Genomic DNA, 12,532 nt, shown 5'->3' with positions numbered 1-12,532 from the left:
CTTTGGGGGAAAAAAAGAGAAAAGACAAAAAGGAAATGGAAAATCCTTCTCTTTGAAGATCTGGCATTCCTGATGGAATCCTTCAGAAAAGAAGAGGGCTTTCAGATGAAGCTAGTAAATGAAAGACGTAGGTGAGGGACAGACCCACATTGGCATTTTAGAAAGCTCAATGCGGTAGTACAGGAGGACATTGTACCCCAAAAATCTGAAAGCAGAGAAACCAAGAAGCTAAGGCAGTCATTACAGACATTTAGTGAAAGTGGCTTTGTGGAAGCTGGGAGGGACAAGCATGGGAAATCGGAGTAAGGTTTCTGTAATCAAACTCTAGAGATTCTATCTTTTGTTGCATATTTAAAATATAGTTCTCTCTTAAGAAGCCGTGTGACATAGTGGAAAGAGTATAGACTTTAGCTGCATGACTCCAAGCAAGTTATTGAATCTCAGTGAGCTTCAGTTTACTCAGCTACAAAATGTAAATACGAATAAGGCCAACCCTGTAGGAATTTTGCCAGAATTAAATGAAATAACAGATACAAAGTTCGGAGCCCATAGGTGGTGATATTAAATACTAGCTATGATTTATAAAGCTGCAGTTAAAAATTACCCTACAGATATGTTATTGAATTTCTGTGTGTATGTCACCTAGTACAGTTGCTATGGCTACATAACTAATTACCTGAAAACCTAGAAGCATAAAGCAACCACTTATTATGGCCATGGATTCTGTGGGTTGGGAATTTGGACAAGGCCCAGCAGAGATGCTCCATAATACCTGGGGCCTTCCCTGGAATCCCAGAGGCTAGGAGCCAGAGCCAAACTCAAGACTAGTTCACTCACTCACACATTTCTGGTAGTTGATGCTGCCTGTCACCTGAGGGCCTCAGGTCCCCTCCATATTGAGCCTATGTGGTCTCCCTACATGGGCTAGTTGGGCATTGCAGCTGTGTCAGTGATGTATCTTTATGACGTATCTTTATGATGATCTTTTGTATCTTTATGATGTACCATATCTTTATGATGAACTAGCTTCAGAAATAACATAACCTCACTTCTATTGCATGGAATTGATTGGAGAGATCATAAGCTCCTATCCAGACTTGAGGGAAAGAAGCATAAAGCCCACCCCATCAGTGGGAGGAGTATTGAGATCATAGTTTAAGAACACATGAGGTGAGAGACTCTGTTGCAGTTTTCTAGGAAACTATAATCTTCCATATAATCTAAATTTGGAAATTCAAAGAGCAAATGTCAGATGTGATCTCAAGGCTTCTTCTGCCCGTAGAAAGGTAAAATTGCTACACTTAGGATTGGCTAGCACCTTTCAAAATTCTTTAGCTCTCAAAAAAGATTTTGTTTTCTTCTTCCCAAGTATTTGGATAGGAGCTCAACTTACTTTCATTAGAAATAAGCAGCAGAATGTCTTCTTTGGAGATAATGATCTCTCTGTAATCTATTTTGTGTCAGAAATTTTGAATGTATTATTGTACTAACCATCACCACAATCTTATGGACTATTATTGTGTCCATTTTACAATTTAGACTCCTAAAGGCCAAGGTAGTAGTCATCAAGATTCAGGTCCAGCTCGGATTCCAAAGTGTCACTTTTCCCCATTATAATCATAACCTCTATTTATGTAGACTGGAAGGATCATCAGTCAGAGATGCTGGAGAGGGAAGTCCTACACCAAGTGGGAGTTTGGATCAGGACATCTAAGATTCTATGTTTCTCTTCTAAATGTATACATACACTCTTTGCCAATACAAAATAATTTCTATTCTACAGGATCTTATATGATATAATATCACTGACTGTTAGTCCTGCATTGCAAATTTACAAATTCAAACAGAGACATGTTATATAGTGAGCAAGCTCATGAATTTTGGAGTCAGACAGACCTTGGTTTGATTCCTGGCTTTATCATTAACTACCTACGTATTTGGATAAATACACAGGATGAATTTAGCTGCCAGTGAAAGAATAATTGATGAAAAGTGGTTTAAACAACAAATCTGGGGACAATTACAGTGTTCTCAATTCAGTGGCTCATCAGGAAACTGGTATTTTCCATTTATTCCCTCTGCCTTCCCTAGTTTGTCACCAGTGTCCACTTGTATGAGCCATGAGGTTACAGATGTTCTAGGCATCGTGTGAAGAAGCATCTACTTTAAGCAACAGGAAAGACCATTCTTCCCATGAATGTCTTTTTATCCTCAGTGAAAATCTCTCCTAGAAACCCCTCAGCAGACCTCTGTTCAAGAACCATTGGCTAGGATTAATTCCATTTCCATGCAGAAACCAATTATTGGCAAGGGGAATGAGATCCCTGGTTGACTAAAATTAATCATGATTCACCTCCTCAAGATTGGAAAGAGTTCTTCTCCCCCCAAAAAATCATGATGACCCTAAGGAAAAAAATCAAGGTTCTATTAGTGAGGAAGTGTGGAAAGGACCAATAAGGTTTGCTTTAGTACTTAACAGTTCTGAGCCTTCCAGCGGGGTCATAGTACCTTTTTCCTCAAAGAAATGTTGTGATTTTTTAAAAGAATTCATTTATCTATTTGGGGGGGGGAAGAGAGAGATCATGAGCAGGGGGCACAGGTAGATGCCTGGGAGAGAGAGAAGCAGACTCCCCACTGAGCAAGAAGCCCCAATGTAGAACTCAATCCCAGGACCCTGGGATCAGGACCTGAGCAGAAGGCAGATGCGTAACTGACTGAGCCACCCAGGTGCCCCAGAACTGCTGTGATAGTAAACGAGATAACTCTTGTTAAGTGCTCAATAAATGTCAGCTATTAATGTGGTGGTTGGTGTTATTTGGCTTTTAATTTGGTATCTCATCAAGAGCTGGTCCTTTCCATATTCTCCTGTCCCTCACAGCTTGACGTCAATGCCTCATTTATGGCCAGAAGATGGATACAGCAACTCTAGGCATCATATGCAGATAATGTCTATGATCCTCAGTTTCTCAATCTGTAAAATAGACATATTTCTATTTACCTCAAAGATTTGGTGCGAGGATTAAATGACACCATTCACACAAGAGCTCAATGAAGTCAGCTACTACTATTGCCATTACTGACATCAATACCCTGTGGACAGTGTCTGGCATAACATGAACTATAAATCAAGAATGAAACAGGGGCGCCTGGATGGCTCAGTGGGTTAATGCCTCTTCCTTCAGCTCAGGTCATGATCCCAGAGTCCTGGGATCGAGCCCCGCATCGGGCTCTCTGCTCAGTGGGAAACCTGCTTCCTCCTCTCTCTCTGCTGCCTCTCTGCCTACTTGTGATCTCTGTCTGTCAAATAAATAAATAAAATCTTAAAAAAAAAAAAAGAAACAAATGGTAGCTGTTGTTGTAAACAAAAATTTGCATGTCCGGTCTGTCAAAGAAAGGGTTGGATGATTCGTGAATCTTGGTTAAACGAAACCTTTTCTTAAAAAAGATTTATTTATTTATTTTAGAACAAAAGCACACACAAGCAGAGGGAGGAGCAGAAGGAGAGGGTGAGAATCTCAGGCATGAGATTCTCTGACTCTCCACTGAGCGTGGAGTATAATGCAAGGCTCCATGTTACCAGCCCGAGAGCCCAAAATCAAGAGTTGGCCACTTAATTGACTGAGCCACCCAGGCGCCCCTAAGCAAAACCTTATAAGCAACATTGGAAGCAGAAATGACAAAGGAAAAAATATACACCTTGGATTTCATCAAAATTAAAAACATTTGAGCTTCAAATGACAGCATCATTTGAAGAGCAAGTAAAAAAACAACCTGCAGAATAAGAGAAAATATTGGCAAATCATACAGCTGACAAGGGACTGGTATTATAGGATATATAATGACTCTTGCACCTTAAAAGTAAATCAACAAATAACCCAGTTAAAAGTGAGCCAAGGAATTAATAGACGTTTCTCCAAATAAGATAGAGTAATGGCCAATAAGCACATGAAAAGATGGTCAGCATCATTGGTTATTAGGGAAATGCAAATCAAAACCAAAATGAGATACTGCTTCAAGCCCACTAAGATGGAAGAATCATAAAGACAGATAATGACAAGTATTGGCCAGAATGTGGAGAAATTGGAACCCTCATGCACTGGTAATGTAAATGGTGCAGCCAACATGGAAAACAGTCCAGCAGTTCCTCAAATAATTAAACACAGAATTACTAGATAATCCAGCAATTCCACTGCTGGATTATACCAGGTAAAATCCTGGTATATACCTGGAATACATTCCAAATATACGCTCAAGAAAAGTGAAAACATACATACACAGAGACGTTTGTACACAAATGTGCATAGCAGCATTACTCATAACAGCCAAATGGTGGAGAAAACCTAAATCCTTATCAACAGGTGAATGGACGAATCACATGTGTTATATCCATACGATGGAATATTATATGGCCATAAAAAGAAATCAAGTACTGAGACATGTTTCAACATGGATAAACCATGAAAATATTATGCTAAAGTCAAGGAGGACACAAAAGGCCATAGGTTTTATGTGTCCATTTACATTAAAAATCCAGAATAGGCAAATCCATAGAGACAGAAAACAAGTTAATGGTTGCTGGGAGTTAGGGGTAAGGGGAATAAGGAGGGACTCCTAATGGATATGGGGTTTCTTTGTGGGGTGGTTAAAATGTTCCAAAATGGATTGGGATGACGATTGCACAGCTCTGTGGATATACTAAAATCTGTCGAATTTTACACTTAAATGGGTGAATTTCATAACACATAAATTTATCTCAATAAAGTTGTTTTTTTTTTTTTTAAAAAGAAGAATGTGTCAAGCCTTGTTAGAAATACAAAGATGAGGGGTGCCTGGGTGGCTCAGTCAGGTGGACAGTCGCCTCTTGGTTTCAGCTTAGGTCATGATCTCAGGGTTGTGGGATCAAGCCCCATGTCAGGCTCTGCGCTCAGCGGGAAGTCTGCTTCTCCCTCTCCCTCTGCAACTCCCACCCCCCCACACTCATGTGCACACACTCTCTCTCTCCCTCTCTCAAATAAGTAAATAAATCTTTTTTAAAAAGAAGAAGAAATATGGGGGTGCCTGGGTGACTCAGTCAGTTGAAAGCGTTTGCCTTCAGCTCAGGTCATGATCCCGGGGTCCTGGGATGGAACCCTGCACCAGGCTTCCTGCTCAGGAGGGAGCCTGCTGCTCCCTCTCCCTCTGTCCCTCCGCCTGCTCATTTTCTCTCTCTCTCTCTCTCTCTCTCTCTCCCTCTGTCAAATAAATTTTTTAAAAATCTTTGAAAAAATAAATAATTTTTAAAAAGAAAAAATAAGTAATTTTTAAAAAGAAATATAAAGAAGAATAAAACAGTACTTTCCTTATGTCACTATTTGTCAGGAAGGTTAAGAACCATACAAAACTAGCATTCCTGGTTCCATTTATATCCCCACCTTCATTTTTCTTCCATTCCACTTTTAACTTATATCTAATTGTAATTGATTTCTTCTTACAAAATCAGTTCAAATTCTTGCTGGAACAAGTTGGGGCATTAAGTGAACAAATGACTTCAAAGATGTGATGATACAGGGTCGAAAGTGGTCAGTGCCCTAAAGGAGACACTCCTCAAGTGCTCTGAGAGGAAGTAAAAAGAATTTCTGGAAGGGGGAAAAAACAAAAGTCCCCCCCTCGCCCGCCCCCACCCACTCCCACAGCATCTCGGGGCTCCTGCTCTCCAAATTGACCATGGGATAAAGATGTCCGAGTCCACAGAAATGGATCCTAGAGGCTCATGAGCAGAGCCAGCCAGGAGATGCCTGTTCCAATGTGATGAACTCCAAGAACTTGAGCTGCGTTGAGCTGTTGCCCACAGGGCAACTAACCCAGTGGTGAGAGGAGGAAAGTGATCTGAGCCTCCTGGGCTGGAGAGCGCTGGCAACCTGCACCTGACCGTAAGGAGCATGTGGAGACACGAAATTCTTGGCCCATTAAGCAGCCCTATTGAAGAAGAGCCAGGAACGGGGAGGTGAGTTTTCAGCACGGCAGCTTCAGGCTGAGCTCAGCTGTTGGTGCAGCAGGCACTGGGCTTTCTGCTCAGAAACTGTCAGAAGCATTATAATTAAACCTCCCCGCCTCCCCGTGACCAGGGCTGACAGCTGTGAGAGCAGAGCTGTGAGGAGAGGCACATATAGTCTTGAATCAATTCGGATCCAGGAAGGGGGTGGGAATATTCCACCTCCACAATTTCCACAACAAAGGGCACTTCTATTCCTGGGAAACCCAGGACTCGGAGGCGCCTAAGGCATCTTCCGCAGAAGGATTTCTCTGCATTTGGAAAAAGATATGGCAGCTGTTTATACGTTACGTTACGTACATATCAGTCTTTACAATCCAGCAATTGAACGACTGGGTGTGTAGCCACGAGAAGTGCAAATGGGTATCCGGTAAAAGACTTGTACATGATGATTCGCAGCCGCTATATTCATAATAGCCCACACTGAACAGCCCAGGTGTTCATCCGTAGAGGACTGGATTAATAAACTGTGGTCCTATTCAGACAATGGAATACTACCCAGGAATAAACAGGGAGGAAGTCCTGATACAGGCAAGATGGACGAATCTCCAAACCACGTTAAATAAAGAAGGGCTACATGAAAGAATACATTCTGTTGATTCCATTTACATCATGCAAAAATCAGTGGTGGAAAAAAAAAACAGAGCACTGATTACTTTGTGTCGGGGGAGAAGGAGTAGGGAATAACTGGAAGGGGCACAAGGGAAGTTTCTGGGGTGAGGATTATACCGTATCACTTCATAGGAGTTTAATTTCCACAGGTGAAGGCGTTTGTCAAACCTTGCTGCAGGCTCACCAAGAAGAAAAACCGATTGGAAGATAAAGAGAAATAAGAGTGATGTTGGAAGGAAGGAGAGACATGGGATATTATCAGAGTTGATTTTTTTTAAATGTCAGTCTGAAGCTACTGATTAAAAGAAAAGCCAGCAAAAATCTCGAGCATTTTACTAAAAAGGGTATGCAGATGGCAAATAAGAACGTGAAAAAACGTTCTGCATCATTTTCCATTAGGGAAATGCAAATTAAAGCCACAAGGAGATATCACTGCACACTTATTAGAATGGCTAAAATAAAAAATGATGACAAGCCCAAAGGCTGGGGAAGATTGCAAGCAACTGGAAATCTCATATATTACTAGTGGAAAACTAATGCAAAACTAAGCAGTCACTCTTGAAAAGAGTTCGGTGGCTTCTTAAAAAGTTAAGCATGTCCTTACTATGTGACTGAAGAACCCACTTACAGATACTTACCCTAGAGAAATGAAAACTTCTGTCCACACAAAAACCTGTGTACGCGACAAGAATGGCTTGTCTCTGTTTTCTGTTGTCTGAGGCCTTAGCTGGTGAGTCTCGAATGTCTGCGCATGACTCAGATGCCTGAGGACTGGAAGTATCTAGTGGTTTCTTTACCCATCTATATGGCATGTGAGCTGGGATACATCAAACACTGCTTAGGGGAGAATATAGTTAGAGCACCTACAAATGGCCACTCCAGTGGAGTGTCCAGAGAGTGAGCGTTCCAAGAGAACCAGGTGGCAGCTGTGTGACCTTCTCTGACCTCATTTCAGAAGTCACACGGTGTCACTCCCACCACCTTCTACTGATGAATACAAGTCGCTAAGGCCATCTCAGATTCAAGATGAGAAGACTTAGGCCCTACCTCTTGAAGGGGGTGTGGCAAGTTCTCACTGCAGCAATTGGAGATATGGTTGCCTCCATCTTTGGAAAAGGTGACCTGCCACAGGGAACAAACAAATTAATCTATGTATAACTCTAAATAGCCATCGATTATAAAATCCAACAAAAATTACATTTTGCAATGCTAAAACTAAGAGATAAAATATTAAATAACAGTACCAGAAAAAAAATCCTGTTCATGAATGTTTATGGCAGTGCTCTTCAAAAATGCCAAAACCTGGAAAGAACACAAATGTCCTCCAATGAGTGATGGATAAATTAAATGGTACGCCTATACAATGGAAGACTGCCCATCACTATAAAAGAATGAACTATGGATACATACGACAACTTTGATAAACCTCAGTGGTATGTTAAAACATAAATGTCAATGTTGTAGAACTAGGGATAATTGCTGCACTTCATGAATATACCAAAAATATACAAAAGCCACTAAATTGCACACTTTAAGAAGATCAATTTTATGGTATGAGACCTGTATTTCAGTTTAAGAATGAGAAAAAGACCCCACAATTTTCAAAAAAAAATAAAATCATGGTTCTCATACAGATATAAAAATGAACATATGTTAAAGATTTATTTTACCCATGTCCATACTATCCAAAGCAACCTGCAGACTCAACGCAATTCCTATCAAAATACCAATGGCGTCTTTCACAGAACTAGAACAAATAATTTGAAAATTTGTTTGGAACCACAGAAGACTCTGAAGAGCCAAAGCTATCTTGAGAAAGAAGAACAAAGGTGGAAGTGCCAGGCTCCCAGATTTCAAACTATACTACGTAGCTAGGGTAATCAAAACAGTATGGTATTGGCACAAAAACAGACACATAGATCAATGGGACAGAACAGAGAGCCCAGAAATAAACCTATGATTATATGGTCAATTAATCTACAGCAAAGGAGGCAAGAATATCAAATGGGGAAAAGACAGTTTCTTCCATACATGGTGCTGGGAAAACTGGACAGCTATATGAGAAAGAATAAAACTGGATCACTTCCTTACACCATATACGCAAATAAACCCAAAACGGATTAAAGACTTAAGGGTAAGACCTGAAACCGTAAAACTCCTCAGAGAAAACATAGGCAGTAAGCTCTTTGACATTGGTCTTAGCTGTATTTTTTGGATCAGTTTCCTCCAGGCAAAGGAAGCAAAAATAAACAAATGGGACTACATCAGACTGAAAATGTTTTGCACTGCAAAGGAGACCATCAACAAAACGAAAAGGCAACCTACTGAGTGGGAAGCGAGGTGTGCAAATGATATGTCTGATAAGGGATTAACATCCAAAATCTGTAAAGAACCCATACAACTCCATATAACAAAAATAAACAATCTGATTAAAAAATGGCAGAGGACCTGAATAGGTGTTTTTCCAAAGACATCCAGATGGCCAACAGACACATGAAAAGATGCTCAACATCACTAACCATCAGGGAAATGCAAAGCAAAATCACAATGAGCTATCACCTCCCATCTGTCAGAATGGCTTTTATCAAAAAGACAAGAAATAAAGAGTATTGGTGAGGATGTGGAGAAAAAGGAGCTCCTCGTGTGCTGTTGGTACATTTGACAATCAATTGGTGCAGTTACTCTGGAAATCGATATGGAGTTTCCACAAAACAAATCGAACATAGAATTACTATATGATCCAGCAATCCACTTCTAGGTATTTATCTGAAGAAAAGGAAAATGCTACTTTGAAAAGATGTATGAACTTCCATGGTCATCAGAGCATTAATGGACACTAGCCAAGATATGGAAGCAACCTAAATGTCCATCAATAGATGAATGGATAAAGAAGATGCAACATATATCTAGAGTGGACTATTATCCAGCCATAATAAAGAATGAATTAGGAGAGCACCTGGGTGGCTTAGTCAGTTAAGCATCTGCCTTTGGCTCAGGTCATGATCCCAGGGTCCTGGGATCAAGTTCTACCTTGGGGAAGATGCAGGGCGGGCGGGGGTGAGGGTCTGTGCTCAGTGGGGAGTCTGCTTCTCCCTCTGTTCCTGTGTGCACGAGCACTCTCAAAAATAAAGTCTTTAAAAAATATATTTTAGGGGCACCTGGGTGGCTCAGTGGGTTAAAGCCTCTTCCATCGGCTCAGGTCATGATCCCGGGGTCCTGGGATCGAGCCCCGCATCGGACTCTCTGCTCAGCGGGGAGACTGCTTCCTCCTCTCTCTCTGCCTGCCTCTCTGCCTGCTTGTGATTTCTGTCTGTCAAATAAATTTAAAAAAATATATATATATATATTTTTAAAAAGAATGAATTCAGACCATTTACAACAACATGGATGAACCTAGAGTGTATTACACTGAGTCAGATAAGTCAGAGAAAGACAAACATCATACGCAATCTGAAAAACAAAACAAAACTGAAACAAATTCAATAATACAGAGAACAAACTGGTGGTTGCCAAAGGCAGACGGATGCACCAAATAGGTAAAGGGGATTAAGATTAAATAAATAAAACATGAGGATACAACGTACAACATAGGGAATGTGGTCAGTAATATTGAAACCACCTTATGTAGTGATAGATGGTAACGAGACTTATTGTATTGACCATTTTGTGATGTATATGAATATCCAATCACTATGTCGTACAACTGAAACTGATTAACAACATTGTCAATTCTTCTTTGGATTAAAAACGAAGATTTAGGGGCACCTGGGTGGCTTGTTTGGTTAAGTGTCTGCCTTTGGCTCAGGTCATGATCTCAGGGTCCTGGCATGGAGCCCTGAGTCTGGCTCCCTAATCAGTGGGGAGTCTGCTTCTCCCTCTGCTCCTCCCTCCCCCCTCCTCCCCATCATGCTTGTGAGTACGCACGCACGCTCTCGCTCTCTCTCAAATAAATAAATAAAATATTTTTTAAAAATTTTTTAAAAATTTATTTTACTCAAAAGAGGAACACAGGCAGATATTAAAACCGGTATAAAGGAAAAGTGAAAAAAGCACAAATTTGTATGGAAGAATTCAATTGCAAATACAGGCAAAATTCGTTTTCCCACAGAAAGGAGGGAAGCCAATCAAAACTCAACTAGATAAGACAGAGTTAGCATGTCTAACAATTACCTACAATTTACAAAACAATTTTGCTCTTTGCAAAATTGCTCAAAGACCATGAATAGGCCTGAATCAGATAGCATGGAACAGTGTGCTATAGATAATGCATAGTTTTCCATTAAGATTCACATTTTTTCTACAAATATGTTAAAATTCATAGAACTGTACACTTCCCAAGTCAATTTTACTTTGTGATCATTTTTAATTTTTTTAAAAATTAGAATTGTTCCAGCTCATGCGCTCTCTCTCTCTCTCTCAAATAATTACATATTTTTTTAAAAAAAATTAGAATTGTTCCATGGTGACTTTGTAATAATAGGTGACCAGAATGAAAATGGAGGACCCAAAGAGCCTGTTGCAGTTGAATACACGGAACACCAGGGAAGTTAGTATTAGGGTGGAGCCTGCGGACAATGAGAAAAACTGATATGCATTTCTGACAGTGAAGACACACATTGAAAGCCATTTTTGAAAGCAGCCCTGCCTAATCTAGCAGAGCAGCTTAGGAGTTGAGAGGAGGGGCACCTAAGTGGCTCAGTGGGTGAAGCATCTGCCTTTGGCTCAGGTCATGATCCCAGGGTCCTGGGATCAAGCCCCCAAGTCAGATTTCATGCTCAGTGGGGACTCTGCCTCTCCCTCTCCCTCTGTCCCTACCCTCCTCTTGTGTGTGCTCACACACTCTCTCTTTCAAAATAAATAAACAAAATCTTAAAAAAAAAAAGGAGTTGAGAGGAAATCCAACTAGGGACATGGGTGGCCTTTGGGAACCAACCCCTAAGCTATGGTCCGGTTTACCAAGTCACCATATGGGAGACAGTCCCCACCCTAATTCTGACAATGGAAATACCATAGGTTATTTCCTCAAATGAAACACATTTATTAACACAAAAAAGCAAGGACAGCAGCTTAATTGGTAATAGCAAAAAAAAAAAAAAGAAAGAAATAGGGCAAGTAGAAGAATGGGTAAGTGGTGGTATGCTCAAACAATGAAATACTATTCAGCAATAAAAATAGGTGAACTGATGATACGTACCAACATGGTAGACTCTCAGATGCTTTATTCTAGGTGAAAGAAGCCGTCCATGAAGAGTACATTCTGTATGATTCCAGAACACTAGTTACCTGTAAAGTATGTTGTAGGTGAATATGGACCGTGAAAGGACATGAGGGAAACTTCTGATGATCACATTCTGTATCTTGAGAGGGGCTTGGATTACTCACTTATATGTATATGTCAAAACCCAGCCAATGTACCTCTTAAGATGCGTACACCTTGCCGTATGTAAATTTCACAACAAAAGGAAAAAGAACGTTAGTCAATTATGGAACTCTAGGTAATGACATGCATACTGAAATGCTTAGGGGAAGTGTAACAAAGCCTGCAACTTAGTTTAATGAATGTATAGATAAGACAGCTAGATGGAAAGGTGTATTATAAAGGGAGTTCAGTAAAATGTAGAATAGGTGGTGAGTATACAGGTGTTCACTGAAACATTCTTTCCACTTCTCTGTATCTTTGAAAGCTTCATAATAAATTGTTAAAAAAAATTTTTTTAACCAGAATCTTCCCCTCAGAGAGAGAGTGGGAAAGAGAGAGAAAGAAGAAAAGAAAGAAGATCCTTCATGAATCCAAGCCAGCAGCTTTCATTTAAAACTGAATTGTACCACATGCTTTCAGCACTAGGTAAGAGCAAGGTGAAATAAGAAATTAATCAAGGGTAAACCTTG

The 12,532-nt window shown here is 40.3% G+C and overlaps 1 protein-coding gene across 1 annotated transcript in view; it reads right to left on the bottom strand.

Annotated features, from left to right (window-relative positions):
* LOC111160967 (doublecortin) overlaps positions 1–7,418 on the bottom strand; it is a 120,813-nt gene extending 113,395 nt beyond the window's left edge. The window contains exon 1 of the mRNA XM_022524373.1: positions 7,282–7,418. The gene's annotated coding sequence lies outside the window, so the exon portion shown is untranslated. The remainder of the gene's footprint in view (positions 1–7,281) is intronic.
* Positions 7,419–12,532: the final 5,114 nt, after the last annotated feature.

This window comes from Enhydra lutris, unplaced genomic scaffold (genome assembly GCF_002288905.1).
Source record: "Enhydra lutris kenyoni isolate GAN:26980312 unplaced genomic scaffold, ASM228890v2 scaffoldscaffold80, whole genome shotgun sequence".
Classification (NCBI taxonomy): Eukaryota; Metazoa; Chordata; class Mammalia; order Carnivora; family Mustelidae; genus Enhydra; species Enhydra lutris.
Note: the sequence above shows the minus strand (reverse complement) of the source record. Positions and strands in the feature narration are given on the sequence as shown.